This window comes from Oncorhynchus keta, chromosome 17 (assembly GCF_023373465.1).
Source record: "Oncorhynchus keta strain PuntledgeMale-10-30-2019 chromosome 17, Oket_V2, whole genome shotgun sequence".
In the NCBI taxonomy this organism is placed as follows: domain Eukaryota; kingdom Metazoa; phylum Chordata; class Actinopteri; order Salmoniformes; family Salmonidae; genus Oncorhynchus; species Oncorhynchus keta.
Window position 1 is genome coordinate 17,022,071 of NC_068437.1, and position 25,258 is coordinate 17,047,328.

The 25,258-nt window shown below is 42.0% G+C and overlaps 1 protein-coding gene and 1 long non-coding RNA gene across 4 annotated transcripts in view; both read right to left on the reverse strand.

Moving 5' to 3' along the window:
- Positions 1-2,797, reverse strand: part of shisal1b (shisa like 1b) — a 64,030-nt gene extending 61,233 nt beyond the window's left edge. For both annotated transcript variants that reach the window (XM_035790790.2, XM_035790791.2), the window contains exon 1: positions 2,464-2,797. The gene's annotated coding sequence lies outside the window, so the exon portion shown is untranslated. The remainder of the gene's footprint in view (positions 1-2,463) is intronic.
- Positions 2,798-7,105: 4,308 nt separating this feature from the next.
- On the reverse strand, positions 7,106-23,770 carry LOC127908213 (uncharacterized). Of its 2 annotated transcripts, none has more exons than XR_008066361.1 (3): positions 23,335-23,770; positions 21,472-23,010; positions 7,106-9,417 (listed from the first exon to the last, which is right to left on the reverse strand). It is a non-coding gene; the product is annotated as an uncharacterized LOC127908213 (long non-coding RNA). The 2 variants fall into 2 exon arrangements; XR_008066360.1 differs by having other exon boundaries at positions 23,143-23,770.
- Between the last annotated feature and the right edge of the window lie 1,488 nt (positions 23,771-25,258).

The following is a 25,258-nucleotide window of genomic DNA, read 5'->3' on the forward strand; positions in this document are numbered from 1 at the left end:
ACATTGTTTTTGCTCCAGGAACGGTCACATTTCTTACCATGGAGCTGCCAAAAATCACGGCTGGTGAGAATGTCAAGGAAATCCGCCCACTCTCATGCTTCATAGGATTTGGAGAACCTTTTATGGATGGGTGAGAGGCAGGATAACTTGAGCCCATTGCTCCCGGCGCCTGGTGAAGGCCTCTGACAGATGGAAAAGCCCCGCTTGATCCAGAGCAGGGATGATGTTGACTTAGAAATCGTAGTAGTAGGCACTGCAGTGCTGCTCCAGGGCGGCGAAACTATTTGTTGTTTGTATCCAGTGTAGACTGTTTTATGGGAGGCCGCTGTGCTCCTTTGGTTACGCTATCAGATGGGGGAGCTCCGGGCAACACCGGCCAGTCGGATAACGACAAATGACAAGGCGGAGATGCATCCAACAAGAACGAACGCCGTCCAGGCACCTGGGTAGAAAATGTAATCATTCCACTCTGCGTTTTCCCCAGTTTCTTAAGTAGGCTGGCGACCTGCATGATCAAGGAAGCCACCTCTAGCCTATAATCCTCGGCAAGTAAACAATTGCCGCATTGGAACTCCGAGTGATCCGGTTGGTCCCTGAACAAAGCGTAGTAGATACATCTTCTACAGTGCTGAAACTGTTCATTTATTTCTCCAGACAAAGAGGGCTCCATTGCAAAACTCATCTAGTACCAACATCGTTAGCTTGATGGCTAGCATCTTAGCGTCTCAGTCAAGCAGGCTTCAACCTGTCTGTTAAGCGGGATTCCGGGACAAGAAATAGCGGTCCTAGCTGTTAAAAGCTAACCGCGCCACGGAATTCACTATTCGGTATTTGTATTTAATGATTAGCGGTTTTGTTTTAATAATAAAAAAATAACACACCATGTGTTTTCCAGCATACAATGTTCAGCTGCGCTCTCCGTTGACGTATCAATGACTGCCGGAAACGTCTTGACTGCCGTTAAGTATGCAATGACTAACATGACAAGAGGAACTGATGATGATTCCATTCATTCCATTCCAGCCATTACAACGAGCCCGTCCTCCTATAGCTCGTCCCACCAGCCTCCTCTGGGCTGAATACCCCCTCAGATAATGTCCTCAGGGCTGTCCCCTTACAGGGCCCTGCAGAACAGAACAGTGTGTGTCTGACACAGTGACAAGGTCACAGACGGTACTTTAGTTGTGGAGATAATGGCTAATGGTCAGAATTGGTTTAGTCACATGGAGATTACTGCCATTAGCAGTCCAAAACATATGTATGTACGCACACATGGTGGGAAAGGTGTGCTGACAATAAGAGAGAATAAACTATGTACACTAGGAGTCTAGAATGACTGTGCTGTTGCACCTCCACCATGTGTTCACACTAAGAAATACTGTCCTGTGTTCCAACTTGAGTGTGTGTGATCCTGTATATCCTCACCCTTGTTAAAATGAAATGAGTACATTCATAATAACATAGACCTGTTAATTGACTCCCTTTCCATATGTCAGAGAACAGTGTTCCCAGAGAAGGACCCACAGGCGAGCTGCAGTGTAAAGCCACTCTGCATGCATGCATAAAATGCATTCCTCAAATGCATTGTTGTGAGAGAGAATATGCTACATGCTCTCAGTGCCCTGTCTGAATCCTTTCCTACTTTGCAGTCATTCGAAGTGAAGGCTCAGCACTGTGTGTTGATGTGCATTAGCTCTAATGGACTCATTACCTTAAAACACTCCAAAGCGACACAGTGTCACCCACATATGCAGACGCTGGCACACATGCATACACACGCAGACCCACACAAGATGCCTCTGGCCACTTTTAATAACTCCAACAAAAATTGGCAACGGAAGCCCATAAGCTTTTTAAGTCCTTTCGCCACACATGAGTGTGAATTCTAATCATTAGTCAGTGAGAAGACGGCTTTATGTGATGTACAAATGGATTCTCCCTTTCCTCTCTAAATCCTCTCATGTGCCTCCAAGCTCCCCCACGCGCCTGTTTCCAAGTTACCCACCAACAGCCACTGCCAATCGGCCTTAATTGCCTCACATTTAAAGTGGGAGCTGAGAGACACAGAGCTAGCTAGCCGCCCTCGCGTCTCTTACACTGAGCTTACTCTGCTGCCATGGAAGAGAAAACACTCCACCTGGATGTCAGAGAACGAGAGAGAAACAGAGAGCACACCGTGTACCCAACCCAGAGTGAAACTTCACTCCTCCCAACAAAAGAGGCAGGCATCCCTCAATGATGTGAAACCAGTGTATTGTTTGGCTTCATAGCTGTATCGAACAAAGCCATGCAAGTTACGCCTCTGTCTGTGTCCTCCTGCAGGACGATGAAAAGGACATGTAAGGATGCAAATATAAACTTTCAAATGCCTTGCTAAGGTCCACAAAAACAAGTCCATACAGAGCAAAAAGAGAGAAAGAAAGAGGGAACTCCTAGTGATTAAGACCAGCGTTCTCTACTCACCCTTGTTGAGCCTGTAAAGGAGAGGGGGTCTCCTGTTTCTCCGTGCAGTCAATTACTCCCCTGTTGCTTCTTGTGCACTCTTCCTTTGTTGCAGCTTAACACAAACGCATCCTCATCCCAATGAATTGATCTAAATCAATAGCTCTCGAGGGAGAGAGGAGGGAAGGAAACGCAGAAGAAGAAAAGAGCACTCTCCCCAAGTCCTCTGCACTGTATCCAAGCGGTTAGAGCTCAGCGAGAGTGTGAGTGAGAGAGAGAAGGAGAGAGCTAGAGAGTTGAAGTGAGTGAGGGAGTGAGAGAGAGAGAGGAGAGAGCCAGAGAGTTGAAGCGAGTGAGGGAGGGGAGTGAGAGAGAGAGAGAGAGAGAGAGAGAGAGAGAGAGAGAGAGAGAGAGAGAGAGAGAGCCAGAGACTTGAAGCGAGTGAGGGAGTGAGAGAGAGAGAGGAGAGAGCCAGAGAGTTGAAGCGAGTGAGGGAGTGAGGGAGAGAAGGAGAGATCCAGAGAGTTGAAGCGATTGAGGGAATGAGAGAGAGAAGGAGAGAGCCAGAGAGTTGAAGCGTGTGAGGGAGTGAGAGAGGAGGGTAGCTAGTGTGTATGCACTAGAGTGTGCACTAGAGTAGAGCAGAAGCCACAGGATCAGCTGCTGTTACACGAACAAGGGATTCTCTGCTCTCCCGGCTCTCCGGGGGAAAGACTTCTGCTCAGTAACTTTGCTGAAGATCCCTTTGTGTGAATATGACCTTCTCCTTCCCTTTCTCCTTAACATCTCTCTCTCTCTCTCTCTCTATCTACTCCTCCTTCTCCTCCATCCTCCCTCAGTTAATTTGCATCCCAGAGAGTTATAATCTAATCTCCGCCCCTATCACCACCCTCACTGTCTGTCCAGGGGTCATTGCATGATCATGGACACGCACATGGAAATATAGTATTTAAATGTGAGTATTTATTGGGATCTGAGAATTGAATCATGCAAATGTGTTATCACACGCGTGTAAGTACATGCGCACACACACACGCATTCACACACATGTACACAAGCACACATAAAACACAAAAGAAAGTGATGGATATCTGCAGTCCTCAACTTGAAAGGACCTTGCTGTGTGAGTAACTAGGCAAAGGACAGGGTCAGTGTAAATAGCACTCTGTCATTTCTCCTACAGGTCTGTGATTCATGATGTGACGCATGTGCTCTGTAACAGTATAGGGGCGTTAAGTGCTTCTCTCCCCAGGAGAGTTACTACTGTCCAGGCTGTATCCCATCTGCCCGTTTGGTCCAGGGTCTTCCGGGTTTGGCTGGGGTAAGCCGTCATTGTGAATTAGAATGTGTTCTTCACTGACTTGCCTTGTTAAAGAAAGTTAAATAAAATAAAAAAATAAAATACTGTAAAGCTCAGCACCATGTTATAGAATGCACAGAAAGCCCCCTGCCAATCATATTAGTGGAAGGTGCTTTAGATGGCACCCAACAGTCATGCTTGTAAATATACAGTATGTTGATTAACTGTCATAATTCCCCCTGTGCCACAAACACAGCACCTGAAGATAAAGTGAAAGGGGACCTTTTCAAATGGGAAAAAAGGAAAGAGGGGAACATTTGGCGTTGCTGTCGTCTTGATGTGTGCATAACGGTTTGGTGTGTGGGCGGCACCAGCACGCTGACTGAGAGATGAAACGCTCCCATGGAGCCAGCGAGGATCATGGGTATTGTCCTGTTTTGGCTGCTGTTGACGCTCCAGCAGACCTGAAAATGTGCATCAGAGGTTTACAAATAAGTAATAAGTGTCAGTCAGAGACAGGTGAGAGGCAAGACCAGACCAGAGCTGCCTATAAGGAGCCCTGTAGTTGACTCAGGGAATGGAGGCTACTGTATTGTGCAGTATACTGTCCAGCCAACAGGAAATACTGGAGGGGAAATACTGGGGATGTTTTGAGAAAAAGTTTTAGTATATTGTTGCTGGTGTATTGTTACTCAGCCATGAGAGAGAAAGTATTTCTCATTGGTCATAACCGGTCTTTTCACCCTTATTGTTACAGTGCTTGTCCTTTGTAGAGTGGCAATTGTCATTGCTGGGAAGTATTTGTGCCGCCTAAGAGTGAGATACAACTACACAGTCTAAAACCTCCAGCAACAAAGAGTGCAGAAACACAGTCTGGTGCTACGTGTTACATTTCTGTGAAAAATGATTTGCCTCCTTTTTAATTTTCTCTACTTTTGCATATTTTTAATAAGGACAGTACTGTATTGTACCCGCACTGTATTGTCTCTCTAGTCACTCTGACATCAATGCAAATGTAATCGAAAATCTAATCAAACACTTTCTATAGGCGATGCAATTGCATGAGAAAACAGAGTGATGGCTTCTATTAAACAGAGGAGGATCCCATCAGCTTTCTATAGGTGAGGCCTACTACATTTATTTCTCATCTTTCCTAATATTAAGCACATCTCTTTCAAATAGAAATATAGCCTACCCCAATGGCATGAAAATGAACCACAGGAAAAGCGTTGTCCCTTCGCTATTTAACTGCATAGATGACATGTGTGATTATTTTTTCGAGACAGGTGCATGATAATGGTCCATTCTACATCAAAACAAATTTCACACATCTATTATTTAGCATATGTAAAGACAAGATTAAATTAAGAACAGTTTGATGGGTGACAATATTAGCATATCACTTGTGAATGATGCTCAGCGTGAGGCAAGAAACAATGCCTTTTTTTGCTACTTTTAGAAGTTGCACACCTCATGTAGCCTGACCCATAGGCCTATGTGTGTTGATAAGGTTTGGATAACAACAAGCCCAGTTTAAGGCAAACGGGCATGCTTTTTTTGTGTGACTTTTTCAAATCATAGTTGCACACCTTATAGCCTACTGCCATGTGTGCATTGTTGTGCTTACAATGTGAAGAAATAGCCTTATGCTTTCTCAACATTTGAAGATAAACGTTCTCATCTGTTGCGTCAAGCTCATTGCTTAAGAAAATATACAACATTTTATGCTAGTGGTTGTATTTATTTGGGATCTATCGCATCCCACAACTGTCCCAGACTATGTTTAGAATGTTATTTCTCGCACAGTGTAACGATATTCATAGGTGGAAGAAGGTGAAGAGGACCAAGGTGCAGCGTGGTACATGTTCATGGTAAATTTAATAAAGAAACTGAACACAAAAACAACAAGCCGGAAACAGTTCTGTCTGGTGCAAAGACAGAAAACAACTACCCACACCCATAGTGGGAAAACAGGCTTCCTAAGTATGGTTCTCAATCAGAGACAACGATAACCAGCTGCCTCTGATTGGGAACCATACCGGGCCTAAACATAGAAACACAACACCTAGACATAAAACATAGAATACCCACCCACATCACACCCTGACCAAACTAAAAATAGAAACATACAAAGCAATCTACGGTCAGGGCGTGACAAACAGGATAGAATAGGTACGTTTCTGTACTATGTGGGATAGTAGATATAGTGCTTTTGCTGTTTGTTAGGCATCTCATCTTGTTGGCTGATGAAAAGCAAATGTGGACACTTCTTCAAACATCTTCAAAATGCGCCTTGGAATTGGATAAAGACATGTGCAGTTGCGTCCCGGATGTGGTGGTCTTCACTTGCAGCCTGTGAGAAAGACCCATGCTTTGGCATGCAGCCGGGAGAAGGGATAATATAAAATAATGCCCATGGAATTCTAAGACTTTTTTAAAATGTGGACGTTCCAAAGGTCTGCATCAGTGGCTTGTAGGTTATGTTCTGAAGCCAGTAGATGCTAAATGTATTTATGTTAATTAACAGTCAATTCCCATGAGACCGGCAGTTATTTGCTTGACAATCACCGATTTATAAAATTTCATGACCACCACATGTCACGTCCTGACCATAGAGAGCCTTTATTTTCTATGGTAAGGTAGGTCAGGGCGTGACTGGGGGGTTAGCCTAGTTTATATTTTCCAGGTGGGGTTCTAGTTTTGTTTTCTATGTTGGTGATTGGTATGATTCCCAATTAGAGGCAGCTGGTAATCATAGTCTCTAATTGGGAATCATATTTAGGCCTTTTCCACCTGTGTTTTATGGGATATTGTTTTGAGTTAGTGCACATAGCACCTCTTTAGTCACACCTCTTTAGTAACAGCTCGTTGTTCTATTGTTTGTTTTGCTAACTTTTCACTTTATAATGAATTATGTGGAAACCATATCACATTGCGCTTTGGTCCGTCTCTACATACGAACGTGACACCACAGCCCTATCTTCAATCAAAACCTAATATTAGATAAAGAGAACCTGAGTAAACAAATAACACGACATTTATTTCACCCACTTGCCCCTGTGTGAAAAAGTATTTGCCCCCTTACACTCAATAACTGGTTGTGCCACTTTTAGATGAAATGACTCCAACCATTGCTTCCTGTAATTGTTGATCAGTCTCTCACACCACTGTGGAGGAATTTTGGCCCACTCTTCCATGCAGAACTGCTCGTTTCAAGTCCTGCCACAATATCTCAATTGAGATTAGGTCTGGACTTGGACTAGGCCATTCCAAAACTTCAGATTTGTTGCTTTCTAGTCATTTTCATGTAGACTTGCATGACCAAGCTGCGCTCCAGCTTCAGCTTCCAGACGGATGGCCTGACATTCTCCTGTAGATTTCTCTGATACAGAGCAGAATTCATCATTCCTTCTATTATTAAGGCAAGTCTTCCATGTCTTGAGGCAGCAAAGGATCCCCAAACCATAACACAACCAGACTTGACTGTGATAAGATTCTTACTGTGGAATGCAGTGTTGTTTTCACCACACATATTGGGACCCATGTTGTCCAAAACGTTATACTTTTGACTCATCTGTACTTAGAACAATCTTCCAAGAGTCTTGATGATCATCTAGGTGCTTCATTGGAAAACCTGAGTCTACTTTTTGAAATAGATGTGTCCCATTATGTCTGGCAAAAACCAAACACTGCATATTCTAAACATTAGACAGGTTCTAGGCCCATTAAAGGGAAACATTAAAGCTTAGAGGACTAGATTTGCTTGTTTGACAGAACACACTAGAGTACATCAAAATGACTTAGATCTGTTACTTGATAGCTTTCTGAAATGCAACAGCATTTTCTCAGATTCAGCTGACCAAGTTCAAAAGATGACTAAAGTGACTAACAATGCTGTTCTTCTGATGGTAGAAAATAAATGGTTAGCACTGTATTAAAAAAAAAATACAAATTAGTTTATTTAAAAGACAGTCACCTTCTTGGAGGGCGCTGCCAGTAACTGCCTGGATCTCAAACCAGCAAAGCCTCTAACAAACCAAGTGACAACAGGAGGACATTTATGCAGTGGCTTTAAATAATGAACATCATATATATTGTCACACGTGAATAAAGTCAATGATGGTCAAACTCCACGCATAGAATTGGGAACAATCGACCACATCCCAAACATTACTTCAAAGGCAGCATGGTCACAAAATGGTTGCTCACTGAAATGATGCCGTACTGCCTATATACACAACCAAAGGACCTTCCAGGCTTGGTTCATAACCTGTCACACAATATTATTGAGTTATATGATTGAAACTGATTGAGGTTTAGGCGAGGGTTAAGGTGATGCCCATCTACCGTGGCGGAGGCAGAGATGCAGTTCAGTTTAAGAGTCTTTATAGATTCAGGCAATGGAGATGATACAGGGCAGAGAATGAGAGACAGTTGTTGACATGACTTTTGTCTTGAAATGAGACTTAGTTTGTGTGGACTATAGTATCTAAAAGGAGATAGAAAGGTACAAATAATAACGGGCAATAACAGCAATGAACATACACAATTAAGCAACTGTTAGTTTTCCACATTTTATTTTTTTTTTAACACGTTTGCTGAATCCTTGGCCCATTTTCCCCAAATCTCAAAACACAACTCTACAAATCTGTTTAAAAACTGTTCTTTCCAAAATGTTTTAAAAAAAATCAAAATGACACACGCATTATATGAATAGATCTGTCTACCAACCAACACACTGATGTGCTCAGCACAAAACACTACTTTGAATATCCCTTCAGTAAGTTTATGCTTTTTGCAATTTCCATGTTACACTGTAGCCGGTTGTAAAATATTGTTACAGTAATGTATACCTGCTCAAATGTACATAAATAAACACACAGATGCAATACATTAGCAAAAACATTGCCATTTATTTCCAAAATGCAAAGTTGTTTTTTGTAAAGTTGTGTTTTGTATGTAACACTTCCCATACCCAACAGGAGAAGAACCAGGAAAAACATTCAGTAAGCTAAAGGGTTTTCTGTACAAAAATTAAAAATGAAAGTGGCTCAAACTTTAAAAACACAAAAAGACATGCAAAATGACATTAGGCTGCATCCTGCCTCCTATTTTGGTCTGGCCACAGCACCTCATCTACATCACAAGCCATGTTCTCCCTGGATAAACAGCACCTCATCTACATCACAAGCCATGTTCTCCCTGGCTAAACAGCACCTCATCTACATCACAAGCCATGTTCTCCCTGGCTAAACAGCACCTCATCTACATCACAAGCCATGTTCTCCCTGGCTAAACAGCACCTCATCTACATCACAAGCCATGTTCTCCCTGGCTAAACAGCACCTCATCTACATCACAAGACATGTTCTCCCAGGCTAAACAGGCTAAACATTCACAGTATAGTACTTACTTGCACATATTCATAGCACTGTTCTTCAACCCTATCTGAGTGTCGCTCAGACCCGTTTCATCCGGAATCGGTTGCGCTGTAAAACAGGGTCCAATGTCGACAAGCCCACCTGGTGAATGTTATTGTGTTGTCTGCAATTATGTGGTTCTGGATTTCTCGGCATCTAATGGTACTGTTTGCCACCACCATGTTCACAATAAAAGTCTCCTGTTCTGGTGTGAACAGCCGATGTCTTCCACCATGGCCTGGCCATCTCTCAGTTCTGCAGAAGATTCACAAATATGATATGATTGGTTAGAGTAAACTAAAATAATCTATTTTCTTTCAATATGAAATGACATTACTGTAACATTGAGTAAAATAAGCCTACTGATATGTCGGACTGCAGTATACATACAAATATACTGCGCTGACATGAGCAGGCGGCGTAGTGTGTTACTAATGATTCTCTTTGAGACTGTGGTCCCAGCTCTTTTCAGGTCATTGACCAGGTCCTGCCGTGTAGTTCTGGGCTGATCCCTCACCTTCCTCATGATCATTGATTCCCCACAAGGTGAGATCTTGCATGGAGCCCCAGACCGAGGGTGATTGACCGTCATCTTGAACTTCTTTCATTTTCTAATAATTGCACCAACAGTTGTTGCCTTCTTACCAAGCTGCTTGCCTATTGTCCTGTAGCCCATCCCAGCCTTGTGCAAGTCTACAATTTTATCCCTGATGTCCTTACACAGCTCTCTGGGCTTGGCCATTGTGGAGAGGTTGGGGTCTATTTGATTGAGTATGTGGACAGGTGTCTTTTATACGGGTAACGAGTTCAAACAGGTGCAGTTAATACAGGTAATGAGTGGAGAACAGGAGGGTTTCTTAAAGAAAAACTAACAGGTCTGTGAGAGCCGGAATTCTTACTGGTTGGTAGGTGATCAAATACTTATGTCATGCAATAAAATGCAAATGAATTACTTAAAAATAATACAATGTGATTTTCTGGGTTTTTGTTTTTGATTCCGTCTCTCACAGTTGAAGTGTACCTATGATAAAAATGACAGACCTCTACATGCTTTGTAAGTAGGAAAACCTGAAAAATCGGCAGAGACAATGCACAAAGTGGTACAGAGGCTCCATGGATTACTCTCCAAGCAGCCAGAGACAGTAGCCACAGCATGCCAGCATCACTCTTGAAAAGAAAAGTGCAACAGCCGAGCAAGTGAGACACACACTTTGCCCTCTGATTGGACCAGCAAACTGTCAATCAACACACGTTGGATGAGCTAGCCAGGGAGAAGGTTTTGCGGGGGTCGCGGGTAGATATTTTAAAAGGCTACATATAGCGTACCATTTGGATTTTATATGTACTGTATAGCTTCGATTATACGTTCTGGTAACTTACACAGGCCTACGGCATTGCACCAAGTTCTTATTTTAAAAACATTTAGGTCTAATCTATGCTTCAGAACCAAAAAGTTGCGTGTCTTGACTGTTGACCAATGACCAGTCATCAGCATTGGCGCAGGTGCACATATCCAGTGACCAGAAAGCGCTGGTTTATTTTTCTCCGGTTTTGCCTGGAAAAAACAGTAGCCTACCTACGTTCATATTATCCATATTAAGTTTAGCAATCTATTACGGACACGTCTTTTCCAGAACAATACTACTAGGCTACCTGGTGATATCATTGATCGTTCTCAAATTTCAGATAGGCCTAGTTTGGGTGGGTTATAATTCTATACCTCAGTGGTGGGTACACACTATCTGTCTAAAGATAGCTGTAACATTCAATAGTTAGCTGTATCTTCAATAGTTACGGGATGAAAGTCCCGTAGATAGTTGTGAGGAAGAAAAAGGCTATATACAGATCATGATTTCCTTTTCTTGCAAGTTATATTTTTCTAAATTTTTAAACAATACAAAACGTACAAAAGAGAACATACAAACACAAACATCAACATCACACCTGCCCAGACCCACCTGTTCTCACTCCTATCTCCAGTGCCTGCACTGCTTCCCGCCACATGTCCTCAAATTGCACCATTATTTGTCTCTGTCAATCTTTCAATATTTAGATAATGATGCATATGATGTTTCCATTGTGTTAACAACGGTGGATTGGTTGATTTACATTTTTTAAAGTTTCATATTTTCTTTCAAAATAATTGACGAGAGGAGAATGGTCCAACCCATCGGTATCTCACTGCACCCTCATATGACGTCTTCAAACATGCAGACAGGCAGATTATAAACAAATGTACATTGTAATACTTCTGACAGCCCATAACTTTAGGACTTCATAGCATTCCCAGAAGGTGTGGATTATTGAGCCATTGTTAGTTTTACACTTAAGACATGACTCTGTCGTTGTGCTGCAAAATTTGTGAATTTTGTCCCTTGTATAATACATTCTATACATTGGTTTATACTGGATAAAGCATGCATTTTTGTTAACTGAAATTTGTTAGTTATGTTCCAACATTCCCTTTGTCTTTTCCAATATCAGTTATTTTGAAGTCTTCGTTACAATAGTTTATATTTTTTTCTACTGAAAGAGATTGTCAGTTGGATAGGCTCCCTGCAAGGTTTTGTATATCTTACCTATCATATTTATATCCTTTTCTGACTCAAATAAGATTCCCTTAAGATTGCTCTGATGTCCAAAAGACTTCACATCTACATTTTGTGATATGAATATTGCATGTTGCATGTATATGAAAATATCTACATTGGTCATGGAAATAAATGTATTTTCCACTACCAAGCCAAGGTTTCTATGCCTTTAGTTTTCCATGTGGACCAATGTATCTGTGCATTCTGAAAAGGTATCCAAGGAGTATTCCATAGTGTTGTAATATTGGTTAATGTAGAAACGGTTTCATTTTCTTCCATATTGTTACTGTGTTCTTAACTATTAAATTGTTAATGTTCTTAGCTTTATCCTTTGACAATAGACATGTGAAAAGATTCTGGGGGTGAGCATGTGCATCTTAAACAATTACCAATTGTTTCTCTTTAGTGCATCTACCAATATTTCTGAAGTAAAAGCCTTGGGTGGTGAGTTGATACAATTCCAAGTCTGGAAGGTTAAACCACCCTCAGACTTAGGGAGATGTAAAATGTAAATTTGTATTATATGAGTTTTATTTTCCCATACAGTATAAAATATGTTATGGCTGAGTATGCTTTTTAAATAATGTCTTCAGTGGAGTAATTGGTATTACCGAGAATAAATTAAAACACTTTAGATGCCATGCCATTCTGAAATGGTTTATTCTACCTGTAAGATTTATGGGAAGATTGTTCCATTTAAATATATCTGCTTTCATATTGTTGAATAATGGGATAAAGTTATCTTTATTCAGTATATTTGTTGTTTGTTGTCACTCATTAAGCAACCTAAGTATTTAATATTTTTTGTGGTCCAATTAAAGGATTGCAGTATTTTTCACGGGCATTGAGTTTTCTATATTGGTCAGGTACAGTTTATCAGGATATCATGTGCAAATAACTTTGTTTATATTCATGTTTACCAATACTGATACTTGTTACATTTGGGTCCTGCTTAATTCTTTCTGCAAGCGGTTCAATTGCCAGTGCAAACAGGAGAGGGTAGAGAGGACATCCCTGTCTTGTGCCCCTTTCTAAAGCAGTTTCATCAGATAATGTACTATATGTGTGTATAGATTTGCTTTAGGATATTTATATATTATTTGGATTACATTTATTATTTCAGCTGGAAAGTTGAAGGCTTCAAAAGTATTGACTGGAAAATGCTATTCAAGATGGTTGAAAGCCTTTTTGGCATCAACATCCAATATTGATACATCTATATCTTATTTTTATTGCATTATGTTATTACACTGAAACATGTTCTTGTATATGTTTGTTTCTATTTTTGTTTTCAATTTAAAGTTTGATTAAGTTTTCTTGTTTTTCAATCAACCAACAAAACACATTCCACATTCACAGATGTGACAGGCTTAAAAAAATATAATAGTACATTTGAAAAAATTAAAATACAATTAAAATGAAAGATTAAGAAAAGTAAGCGTTTTTATTTTTATTTGACTTTGTCTATTTATTTTCCTTGTTGCATATATATATATATATATACACACATACACATACATATATACATACACACACACACATACCTACATACATACATACATACATACATACATACATACATACATACATACATACATACATACATACATACATACATACATACATACATACATACATACTCAAAAACAAAATTAAAATAAAAACACAAAAAAAACATATATAACACTTGCAGCAGCACTATCAAGGTTCTTATCAGCTATTTCTAGCATTCGCTGAGACGACGGGCCAATAATTAGTTTTTAGGTTTTACAGTACCTTACACAACATGTATCTGCGCATTTCCCTAGTCACCCCGTTCACTCTGTCCAGTTTGAAATATAGTTGAGTAGTGGAGACCAGAGTCTATCAAACTTGGGCTGTCTCTTGTGGAGGTCATAAGTGAGCTTTTCAAGAGGGAGAAAGTCAACAATCTGGTCAATCCACATTTTAAATGTAGGAGGGGTATTAGAGGCCCACAATAAAATAATACATTTTTTAGCAAAGTATGTAATAGTCATAAGCAAATTTTCTCTGTCAGGATCAAGAACAAAGTCCTGCTGGGCATTAAGAAGATAGATACACGGGGTCATTTCAAACTGTACCTCTAGTATTTTCTGTGCAGCAGAATCTGGCAATCTCTCTACAGCTCCAAAATACATGCATATAGGTTCCACTTTCAGAGGTACATCTTTTACAGTTAGGAGACATATCTGTTTTCATTCTATGTCTCAAAGGAGTATAATACAATTTGTACAAACATTTGTAATTAGATTCTTTCATTTTTACATTGGTAGAGGAGCAGTATACCCTGTCGCAAACCTCCACCCATAACTCATCACTTATAGTCAGACCAAGGTCCTTTTCCCAGATTATTTTCAAATGAGTAAAGGAGGAGCCTCCTTTCTCAGAAAGGAGTCTATCGATGTGAGATATTTTGCCTTTAATGGATTGTGCTGTGACAAGAAGGGTTTCAACTTCATTCAACTGAGTTCTAAACCTCCTCTTGGAGGTAAATGAGGAAATCACATGTCTAATTTGAAGATATTTTTTTTTTAAATGGATCTTGGCACATCGAATTCACTGCAGAGCTCTTGAAAGGATTTCAGTGTAGTGGTTTTCTGATGAAATAGGTCTGAAAAGGTCCTGATTCCTAGAGTATGCCAAAGATTAAAGTTGGCATCCCTCAGGGCTTTTGGCAAGTCTGGGTTGCCTACTATAGGCGAGTGAGAACATATTTGGGAGAAAATGCCCAGGTATTTCTTACAGTCCCTCCACGCTAGTAGGGTGCTGTAAATCACAAAGGTTTTGGCTATGTTGCCCACTTCACTAAAGTTATTTATGAATATAATTGAGCTTAAGGGCAATGAACCACAGGATTGGGCTTCTATCTGAATCCACGTTGACTCTTGTCTGTTTGTGATCCATGTTAGCATGTTGCGGATTTGGGCAGACCAGTAGTACAATTGAAGGGAGGGAAGGGCAAGACCACCCTTAGATTCAGGTTTCGATAGAGTGGAAAAGTTGATCCGAGGTTTTTTATTGCCCCATATAAATGTGGTGATGCTTTGGTTAGTTGTTTTGAAGAAGGAAACGGGGAGATAGCATGGGAGCATCTGAAATAAGTAGTTCAGTCTAGGGAGGACGTTCATACGGATGACATTAATTCTTCCTACTAAGCTAATTGGGAGGGAGATCCAGGTTTGGAGATCGTTCTTGATTCGATCCAGGAGTGGAAGATAATTTTCCTTAAAAAGGCTATTCAGATCTGGTGTTATGAAGATCCCGAGGTATTGAAACCCCTGTGTTTTCCATTGGAAAGGACATAGTGTCTTCATAGAGCTGGTGAGTGTAATAGTGAGAGGGCAGACAGTGGATTTCTTAAAATTTATCTTATAACCTGAAAACTTGCCATACTGAGCAATTGTGTCTAAATTGAGAGGGAGGGATTTCTCAGGGTTGGATATGTAGAGCAAGACATCATCCGCGTAAAGCGAAATCTTGTGCTGCAGGCCGCCTGCAGAAACACCCATAAAACTTGGATTGCTCCTTATCAGCTCTGCCAGAGGCTCCGCCCCCAACAAGTAGAGCAGGGGGGACAGCGAGCACCCCTGTCTTGTGCCCCGTTCCAGGGGGAATCTGTCAGAGTTCAGTCCATTAGTAGTCACCATGGCATTTGGATGAGAGTATAGTGATTTGATCCATTTCATAAAATTTGGGCCCATATTGAACTTTTCTAAGACTGAAAACAGAAAGCTCCACTCCATCCTGTCAAACGCCTTCTCAGCATCCAGTGAAGCCAGCAGGACAGGGGTCTTCTGTGCGTTTACTTGATCAATAATATCAAAAAGACAGCGAATGTTATCAGAAGAGTATCTGTCTCTAATAAATCCAGTTTGGTCCGCTTTTATTATTTTGGGAAGAAGAGTGTTTAGTCTATTGGCGAGCAATTTGGTAATTATTTTATAGTCGAAATTCAACAAGCTTATGGGCCGGAAGGATGAGCAGGATAGGGGGTCCTTGTCCTTTTTTAGCAACACTGTAATGCGAGCTGTGTGCATTGAGTCTGGGAGAACTCCGTTTTTGCAAAAATCCTCCAGCATTGGCATGAAGATAGGGAGGAGCTGGGGCCAAAAAGCTTTGTAGAACTCTCTGGGGAATCCATCTGGGTTATTAGGTGGCATGGAGGTAATTGCATCCAGGATCTCCTCAGGAGTGAAGGGGGAGTTGATATCTTCTTGGTCGGTCTCTGATAGTTTAGGTATCGAGATTCCTTCTAGGAAAGAGTGGAGTTCTGCCTCCATGTGTTTTCTCTCAGAGGTGTATAGTTTGCAGTAAAAATCATGAAAAGTTAAATTGATATTTTTTGGGTCGTATGTGACCTCGTCCTCTGCTGTTCGGATAGCCATGATTGTACGCTCTGACTGCTCCTTTTTTAATTGGTAAGCAAGCAATCTACTGGGCCTATTGCTGTACTCATGGTATTTCTGTTTAGTAATGAAAACCTTTGTCACGCCCTGGTCAAAGTATTTTGTATTTATCTTCATGTATTGAGTGAAAGGCCAGGGTGTGGCATGGGGTTTTTGTATTGTGGTGTGTTTTGTCTTGGGGTTTTGGTATGTATTGGGATTGTAGCTAGTGGGGTGATCTAGCAAAGTCTATGGCTGTCTGGAGTGGTTCTCAATCAGAGGCAGGTGTTTATCGTTGTCTCTGATTGGGAACCATATTTAGGCAGCTATATTCTTTGGTTGGTTTGTGGGTGATTGTCCTTAGTGTCTTTGTTCCTGTCGCTGTATTTAGTTGACAAGTATAGGCTGTTTCGGTTTTTGTTGCGTTCGTGTTTACATTTGTTTGATTAAACATGGATCGCAATCTACACGCTGTGTTTTGGTCCGACTCTCCTTCACCACACCTAGAAAACCGTTACAACCTCCTTTTTTTTCCTCCCAAGTGTAGTCCAAATTCAGTTTGGCTTTGGCTGCTTTAAGATGACTCCAGGAGGTGCTGTCTGGGGATTATTTATGTACTCTTTCACAGCATTCCAGCTCCCTCTCAAGATCTAGCCTGTGTGCTTCCATTGCTTTTTTCTTAGAGGAAGCATATGCGATTAGATGGCCTCTTAGTGTGGCTTTAGCAGCGTCCCACATTGTGGCCGGAGAAACAGGAGAATCTTTGTTGTCTTGTGTGTAGTTGTCTATCCATGTAGTTACCAATGTATTGAACGCTTCGTTTGATAGCATGGAGGTGTTGAATTTCCAGCTCTTTGACCTCGGGATGTTTTTGCAGAGGTCAAAGCGGAGGTGGACAAAGGCGTGATCTGAAAGTGCTATGGGTCCGATTGTACATGTGGCTGAATTTATGAAACTCTTTGGGATAAAAATGTAATCTATACGGGAGTAGGTGTTATGGACATTAGTCCATAGATGAGCTATTAGTCTCTCTCCAGATATCTGTCAGTCCCATCTCTTTAGTAAGAGAGTTCAACATCTTTGCAGATCTAGGATTTGTGGTGGGGACTTGAGATGATTTGTCTACGGTTGGGTTAAGGGTACAATTAAAATCTCTGGCCACCACGCCAAAGGAGACACAATGCTCATTGAACAGGGTTATCATTTTTGACATGAAGGCAGGAGTATCTGTGTTAGGGGCGTATATGTTTAATATAGTAATTGGTTGACCATATAGTGACCCAGTTATCAAAATAAATCTCCCCTCCGGATCAGATACGTTTTTGTCAATTATGAATGGAACATTTTTATGGATAAGTATGGCTGTGCCTCTACTGTTTGATTTGAAAGATGAGAAATACACCTGTCCCACCCAAGCTCTGCATGTTCAGCATCACAGAGGTGTCTCTTGTAATAGTGCGATTTCTGCTTTTTCCTTTTTTAGAGCACATAGTATCTTTTTCCGTTTTATTGTATACCCTAGACCATGGCAGTTCCATGTCAATAGATTTAAGGTACTAGTCATCGTCATCGAACAGTAATCGAACTTTAGTGCATGTCATCGCTGGGTAAAAGTGTATAGTAATTACAGCTGAATTCACATAAAAGGAAAACAAATGGTGTACATAAAATAATCTCTGAACACCCCAGCCGAGTCTGTGTTCCGAATAAAACAAAAACCGGGAACAGTTAGCAACGCACAACGTCTCCCTCTCCCCACCAAAGAAATGCCTCATCCTCTCCACCCCGCATTGAGTAAATAACACAGTTGCCCTCGTCCAGACCACAGTAAAAGAGGGGAGAAAAATAAAATCAATAGCCCAGCCTACATATACCTCCCCCAAGGGACATAGGGAACCCCAAGTAATAATAGCAACAAAACACCAGGGAAATAAAAGTAGGCTGAAACATTAGTAGGCCTAGGTTAGGCTATACAGCCCATCCCTCTCAGTTAAAGGAAAATAAATATAGATTGGACGGCTCTAATAACATTTAGCGGGGCGGGTGGGTCTCTGGATATCGGCTATATGTTGTCTTACCTCCTTTAGTAATGGCATTAATCTCATTTAGTCATTGGTCTGTTTCTCATTGACCAGGATTGTCTTTCAAAAACCGTTTTGCCTCTTCGGGAGTTTTGAAGTGTCGCAAGGCTCCTTGGTGAAGAATCCTGAGCTCGTTTGGGTATTTGAATCCCCTGAAGATGCCTCGGTCAATTGAGTATTTCTTCACTTCGTCAAACTCTCGGTGCTTTCGGCGTATTCCAGCCGACAGGTCCTGGTGTAAAGCGAGTTTGGCGTTTCCCACTGTGATGGTGTTATTTTTCACCGCCTGTAGGACTCGTTCCTTGTCGGTGAATCTCAGGAAACGTATGGTGATTTGGCGCAGTGGTTGTCTGGCTGCTGGTGGGGGCCTCAGTGCTCGGTGAGCTCTCTCTCGAGTTCTATGGGCCTGTCGGTGGACAGGTGGAGCCACTCGGGAAGTTTGTCTTGCAGGTAGCGGATCAGTGGCATGTTTCCCTCTTCTTTTTCACCCAGATTGAATAGAACACAATTATTCCTTCGCCCCCTGTTTTCCAGGTCCTCTGTTTTCTCTTCCAGATTCTCGATTTTCTTTTTAGCATATGCTATTGTTTCCATGGCATCTGTCAATAAGTTTTCCATGGATAGGATTCGCCCCTCTGCCTCGTCCAGGCGCCTCGCGTTTATGGTTATCTTGTTGTTGATGTCAGGCAAAGCGTTTTCGAGGATGGCATCTAATTTGGTGTTTAGTTCTGTACGTTGGGATCTCAACTCAGAAAGGATGTCTTCGACAGAGTGCGAGGTTGGCATTCGTTGTGCCTCGGGGGGGGGGAAGCGGGTTCTCTTGCTCCTGGCTAATGGCGCTATTTTTTTCTGAAGCTAGCTTCTTCTTGGAGGCTTTTTCCGTCGCTAATACCCGAGTCCGGGTAAAAATGTCACCTGTAGTGTCGCCTTTTGTAGCCGCCATTACTTTTTCTTACTAAAGCTAAATGAGTTTGAACTTGGAGTGGAGGTAAGATTAGGAATTGGAAACTACTTCTGCGGAGCTCTCAATTCATGCGGCCATCTCGTTCAAGGGTCACGTGATCCCCTCTTGTTTCTATTTTTAATAAACCCTGTTTGATTGATACAGTGCATTTGAAAAGTATTCAGACCCCTTCACTTTTTTCACTTTTTTTATGTTACAGCCTTACTCTAAAATTGATTAAATTGTTTTTATTCCTAATCAATCTACTGTACACACAATACCCCATAATGACAAAGCAAAAGCAGGTTTAAAAATAAAAAACTGAAACATCACATTTACATAAGTATTCAAACCCTTTACTCAGTACTTTGTTAAAGCACCTTTTGCAGCGATCACAGCCTCGAGTCTTCTTGGATATGACACTACAAGATTGGCACATCTGCAGATCCTCTCAAGCTCTGTCAGGTTGGAGGGGGAGTGTATTTTCAGGTCTCTCCAGAGATGTTTGATCAGTGCCTGGTTTCCTCCAGACATGAATCTTCTTTCTCACGGTCATTTGGACCGAGAGTCCTTTAGGTGCCTTTAAACTCCTGTCCGGTCTTGCGCCCCTTCGGGCTTGTGAGGTGGAGGAGATCTTCGTGGGCTATACTCAGCCTTGTCTCAGGGTAGTAAGTTGGTGGTCTGTTGATATCCTTCTAGTGGTGTGGGGGGATGTGCTTTGGCAAATTGGGTGGGGTTATATCCTGCCTGCTTTTCTCTGTCCGGGGGCATCGTCACTGTGTCCCCCAACCCCCACTTCTCAGTCTCCAGTATCTATGCTGCAATAGTCTATGTGCCAGGGGGCTGGGGCCAGTTTGTTAAATCTGGTGTAATTCTCCTGTCTTATCTGGTGTCCTGTGTGAACTTAAGTATTCTCCCTCTAATTCTCTCTCTCTCCCTCTCTCACTCTGCTCCCAGAGCTAGGACCATGACTTAGGACTACCTGGCCTGATGACTCCTGGCTGTCCCCCGTCCACCTGGTCATGCTGCTGCTCCAGTTTAAACTGTTCTGCCTACGGCTATGGAACCTTGACCTATTCACCAGATGTGCTACCTGCTGTTTTCGACTCTCCCTCTCTCTCTCTCTCGCTCTACCGCACTTGCTGTCTTGACCTCTGAATGCTCGGCTATGAAAAGCCAACTGACATTTACTCCTGAAGTGCTGACCTGCTGCACCCTCTACAACCACTCTACAATCCTTCCTTCTCTCTCTCCCAAGCCAAATTTATCTCTCTCCACCTCCACCTGCCAGTTTATCCCCCCGTTTCCCCACCCAACAGAAGCTTGTCCCAACCTCCCTTCTTTTCCCACCCTCCCTCCCTGTCAGACACACTTATTCCCATCCATCCATCAACTTTCTCATTCATTCTCATTTATTCCCACACAGCATACCCTATTATCTGTGTCAAACCAGCTAATCTAATCTTCTAAGCTTTAATAAACTTAGCTTGTTCTTTATATCTTCCTCTGTAATGTTTCCCTTTAATGGGCCTAGAACCTAACCTGTCTACTGTTAGATGTTACAATTGTAATAACATTTTTATATTTTTACTAAGGTTTTGTCTGGTCCGTTGCATTGCTCAGAACTGTTGACCCACTCAATAAGTGACCTGTCACAAGCCTGTGTGTCTTACGTTCTGGTTGAGGTGATCCTCTCATTAAACAATACCTGGCATAGTCTGGTAGTTGTGCCATTTTAGCTAACCCTAATCTAAAGGTGTTACTACAATATAATACAGTCATGTCCTCAAAAACACTACAATAAATCATACAATATACTACAGTCATGTCTGCAAAAACACTATAGTAGAAACTAGAGTAAAGCCTGTAAAAACACTACAGTGAATATTATAGTATACTAAAGCCATGCCCGCAAAAACACTATAGTAGACTCTAAAGTATACTACAGTCAGGTCTGTAAAAACACTACAGTGAATACTACCGTGAAATCTGAAAACTAGTTTATATATATAATAATACTACAGCATGTAGACCATAGTATACTATAGTATTTGTTCATGTGGGTTAGCTGTACATGTGTAACACGTTTGAACCAGGACCACCATTTTTAACTTTTGTGGTGTTATTCTCAACAAATTTCTAAACGCATTGTATCCACATTTGTGGATGTGGTTGTTTTTAAAAAGTCAAATCAAATCTAAATCAAATCAAATTTTATTAGTCACATACAAAAGAAGTTGTTTTTCAGTCTCTCGGTCCCTACTTTGATGAACCTGTACTGACCTCACCTTCTAGATGCTAGCGGGGTGTACAGGCAGTGGCTCGGGTGGTTGTCGCCCTTGATGATCTTTTTGGCCTTCCTGTGACATCGGGTGCTGTAGGTGTCCTGGAGGGCAGGTAGTTTGCGCCTGGTGATGCGTTGTGTAGACCGCACTACCCTCTGGAGAGCCTTGCGGTTGAGGGCGGTGCCGTTGCCTTACCAGTCGGTGATACAGCTCGACAGGATGCTCTCGATTGTGCATCTGGACTACCTGACATGAGGACTCCTTGCTGTCCCCAGTCCACCTGGCCATGCTCCTGCTCCAGTTTCAACTGTTCTGCCTTACTATTATTCAACCATGCTGGGTCATTTATGAACATTTGAACATCTTGGCCACGTTCTGTTATAATCTCCACCCGGCACAGCCAAAAGAGGACTGGCCACCCCACATATGCTCTCTCTAATTCTCTCTTTCTTTCTCTCTCTCTCGGAGGACCTGAGCCCTAGGACAGTGCCCCAGGACTACCTGACATGATGGCTCCTTGCTGTCCCCATTCCACCTGACTGCTGCTGCTCCAGTTTCAACTGTTCTGCCTTATTATTATTCGACCATGCTGGTCATTTATGAACATTTGAACATCTTGGTCATGTTCTGTTATAATCTCTACCCGGCACAGCCAGAAGAGGACTGGCCACCCCACATAGCCCGGTTCCTCTCTAGGTTTCTTCCTAGGTTTTGGCCTTTCTAGGAGTTTTTCCTAGCCACCGTGCTTTTACACCTGCATTGTTTGCTGTTTGGGGTTTTAGGCTGGGTTTCTGTACAGCACTTTGAGATATCAGCTGATGTACGAAGGGCTATATAAATAAATTTGATTTGATTTGATTTGATCTGTATATGTTTGTGAGGGTTTTAGGTGACAAACCAAATTTCTTCAGCCACCTGAGGTTGAAGAGGGCCTGTTACGACATTCTTCACCATGCTGTCTGTGTGGGTGGACCATTTCAGTCTGTCCGTGATGTGTGCGCCAAGGAACTTAAAAATATCCACCTTCTTCACTTCTGTCCCGTCAATGTGGATAGGGGGGTGCTCAGTCTGCTGTTTCCTGAAGTCCACGATCATCTCCTTTGATTTGTTGATGTTGAGTGAGAGGTTATTTTCCTGACACCACACTCCGGGGGCCCTCACCTCCTCCCTGTAGGCTGTCTCCTCATTCTTGGCAATCAAGCCTGCCACTGTTGTGTCGTCTGCAAACTTGATGATTGAGTTGGAGGCCACACAGTCATGGGTGAACAGGGAGTACAGGAGGGGCCCGTGTTGAGGATCAGCTGGGTGGAGATGTTGTTTCCTACCCTCACCATCTGGGGGCGGCCCGTCAGAAAGTCCAGGACCCAGTTGCACAGGGCAGGGTTGAGACCCAGGGCCTCAAGCTTAATGATGAGTTTGGAGGGTACAATGGTGTTGAATGCTGAGCTGTAGTCAATGAACAGCATTCTTACATAGGTATTCATCTTGTCCAGATGGGATAAGGCAGTGTTCAGTGTGATGGCGTTTGCATCGTCTGTGGACCTATGGGGGTGGTAAGAAAATTGGAGTGGGTCAGGTAGGGTGGAAGTGATATGATCCTTGACTAGTCTCTCAAAAGCACTTCATGATGACAGAAGTGAGTGCTACGGTGCGATAGCCATTTAGTTCAGTTACCTTAGCTTTCTTTGGAACAGGAACAATGGTGGCCAACTTGAAGCTTGTGGGGACAGCAGACTGGGATAGGGATTGATTGAATATGTCCTTAAACACACTAGCCAGCTGGAATGAGCATGCTCTGAGGACGTGGCTAGGGATGCCATCTGGGACAGCCTTGCGAGGGTTAACACGTTTAAATGTTTTACTTACGTCAGCCACGTTGAAGGAGCCCACAGTCTTTGTTAGTAGGTCGTAATGGTGGCGCGTTATTGTCCTCAAAGCGTGCAAAGAAGTAGTTTAATTTGTTGATGTCCGCGACAGAGCTGGTTTTCTTTTTGCAATCTGTGATTGTCTGTAGACCCTGCCACATATGTGTCATGTTTGAGCCTTTGAATTGCAACTCTACTTTGTCTCTATAGTGACTCTTTGCTTGTTTGATTGCCTTGCAGAGGGAATAGCTACACTGTTTGTATTCGGTCATGTTTCCAGTCGCTTTGACATGATTAAATGCGGTTGTTCCCGCTTTCAGTTTTGCCCGAATGCTGCCATAAAATCAGTTTCCAGTTAGGGAACGTTTTAATAGTCACAGTGGGTACAACATCTCCAATGCACTTCCTAATAAACTCACTCACCGAGTCAGCTTATAGCTCAATGTTATTGTCTGAGGCTACCCGGAACATATCCCAGTACACGTGACCGAAGCAATCTTGAAGCGTGGAATCCGATTGGTCAGACCAGCGTTGGATAGACCTAAGCATGGGCACGACCTGTTTTAGTGGCAGAAATTCTTCAAAATGTGACACTTGTGTTTTGCCTCAGAATTCAGATAGTTGGTCACTAATTCTGCACTCAATGATTAAATCAACAAATCTGACTATTATTCATGTAAATTGTTGACACAATGATACCTGCCGCTATTGCTTACTAAATATGGATTTGTTATTCTTCTTATTCTGTTTTATTGTATTTTAGGCATTTTTTGTTTGTGTTGCTGGAAATCTTGTACATGGTTAACACCTTTTGTCTTAACTGTTAAAAGTTAGAGCAAGTTATTTTACTTTTGGATTTGGAGGGGAGCAACAAGATGGAGTCATGGTCAGATTTGCCAAAGGGAGTTAGAGTAGCAATGGTCAATCAATCAATCACAGAATACTACAGTGTGGAGTATAGTATTCTACAGTATACTACAAAGTTCCATAGTAAGCACTGTACGATCAATGGGGAACCTCAGAGGAAATCCTTGGCTGAGATCCCCAAAGACAGCTCATATCAAAACAGCATCGGCAAAGCTAGTAGTTAGCAGTAAAGTTCGCTAGCAGTCCAATCAATTAAACAATTCTACAGTAAGCACAATGTGATCGAGGGATACAACAGTGCGTATTATGGTATCCTACACTGTTTACTGCAAAATTCTATAGTAAGCACTACACGATTGAGGGACACTACAGTGTGGAGTATAGGATTCTACAGTATACTACAGTTTACTACAGAATTCTATATAATTATATTGTATAGTGTAGTACGTTTTATGTGGATAGCTATTGCCGTATTGTAAATATTGCTCTCTGCATCCTCTCTTACAACGCTCATGAAATATTGACTGTTTTGAAATGTGGTGGGAAAATCAGGTCATGAGTGAAAACATAGACGCTTCTGGATTATTCCCTACACTTACAAGCTGGAATAGACCCTTGACAAGCTTCTCACACTGATATCCATAGATAGTGCTGAAGCAGTGGCTCTTTGATTACTAATGTTCGACACTGGGTGTTAAAGAGAGTTTCATAATAGTGTATCTTCTCAACAGGGGGGATGCCCAGCGTAGTGAGTTTCCCACTGGTACAGAGTGTGTGGGTGGAATATGTAATGTCCTGTCCTTTTTTGGACGGACATGCTGCTGAGTTTTTTCCTAATTCAATGCTGTGTGTGTGTACAACAATTTCCATCAATAATTTATAATGACGGTTCAAGAACAACGTTGTACTGAAAAGGTACATTTTGTCAATTTTCCTTGCCCTGGTCTGTAAATCCCTCCATCCCTCTACGAGAGGAGAGGTCCAGATGATGTGGTGTATTTTCTGCAGTGTGACCTTCCCTGCTTTAGCCTGGATCAAGGAGATTTCTTTGAATCCTT